General features: G+C 46.6%; 1 protein-coding gene across 1 annotated transcript in view; it reads right to left on the bottom strand.

Annotated features, from left to right (window-relative positions):
• Positions 1 to 355: 355 nt before the first annotated feature.
• ptgfrna (prostaglandin F2 receptor inhibitor a) overlaps positions 356 to 1,396 on the bottom strand; it is a 39,043-nt gene continuing 38,002 nt past the window's right edge. The window contains exon 9 of the mRNA XM_076264484.1: positions 356 to 1,396. This exon is cut by the window's right edge and continues 1,029 nt beyond it. The gene's annotated coding sequence lies outside the window, so the exon portion shown is untranslated.

The following is a 1,396-nucleotide window of genomic DNA, read 5'->3' as shown; positions in this document are numbered from 1 at the left end:
ACAGCCGCCTAAAACAGGGCGACTCACAGAGAGAGAACAGGAGTGCAGGGGAGGGAATGAGGGATGGAGGGAGAGAGAGAGAAACATGCAGAAGAAAGGGAGAGAGTGATGTGTGAAAAGGGGGGAACAAGAGGGAGAGGGAAAAAAGGAGAGAGTGAGAGAGAGTGTGTGAGAGAAGAAAGGGAAACACTACTCCAGTCATCACCCTGGACAGAAATACTCCAAACGCTTGAGATGTTATGCATATGAAACAAAAAATCTGCATCAATAATTTAGAGGTAGATGCTGCGTAGGGGCGATTCTCCTAGGACCGGCAAAGATTCAGGACACACACACACACACACACAAAACCAAAAACTTGCATATAAAACTTTTATTATGGTATCAATTTTTGGAAGGCTTCTTGGATCCATTTTTCTGTTTTTTTATTCTCTCTTTCTGTTGGGAGAGTGGATTGTAACTTGGGCATGTGGAGAACAAAAAAATCCTTATTGATCTCGGAGAGGCAGAAAGAGGGGGGGGGGGGGGGCAAGCATGAACAGAGGAATTCTTGAAGAACCAAGCAGAACATTCCAAAATCAACTCACATTTATAAAACATCCCCCCTTCTCCGAACATTTATATTTAAAACAGTGAAATATTACAGATTAAAAATGTCTATGTCTGTGCAAAAGACTGGTCAGTCTAAACACTTCTTCTCCCCATCTTCTGATAGGCCAGGAAGAAGAGGGGGTTTTTCTTCCCCTGGGTGCTGTGCTTGTTTTCGCCAGCAGGGTGGCACTCTTTATACTGGGATGGCTTCACGTCATGACTAGCCCTCCGACTCTGCACAGTCAAGGGGTTTAAGTGTAACAGCTGGCTCCAGTCTCAGGACATTCCATATGGATGACCTCCAGGCAGACACAGAGAGAGTGTTTACAATGTGTGTGTGTGTGTGTGTGTGTGTGTGTGTTTAAGGGTACATTGCAGAGGCACCAAGGCGAAGAAAAGGATATAGTCTGTCAGGGTTTTTGAGATGCATGCTTAAACTGGTAAAACACACACACCCACACACAAAACATAGCACTGCTCTGCTCCCTTTTTGAAAGTTCATGACCACAGACACACACACACACACACACACACACACACACACACACACACACACACACACACACACTACTCCCCATTTCTGACAGGGTCAGAGGTTACTGGGGTCCGTGCTTTAGCCCTGCAGTGCCGACGTCTCTCTGCACGAAGGTGGGGTTGCAGTAGTGCTCTTGGGTGGGTTGGGTGGGGTTATCATCATGGAAACACAACATCAAACGGAATTTAAAGTCAGGTGGATGCTGGGCAGCCCCCCTGCAGAGAGAGTCTCCATCACAGGGTCAAGTGTCTCTCCTGTTACTCTCCTCCA

Source organism: Alosa pseudoharengus, unplaced genomic scaffold (genome assembly GCF_046254945.1).
Source record: "Alosa pseudoharengus isolate Yale_2024_CS ecotype anadromous, Long Island Sound unplaced genomic scaffold, YU_APseudo_1.1 YU_APseudo_1.1_scf_3, whole genome shotgun sequence".
Lineage (NCBI taxonomy): Eukaryota > Metazoa > Chordata > Actinopteri > Clupeiformes > Clupeidae > Alosa > Alosa pseudoharengus.
The sequence above is the reverse complement of the archived record's forward strand: the minus strand, read 5'-3'. Positions and strand labels throughout refer to the sequence as shown.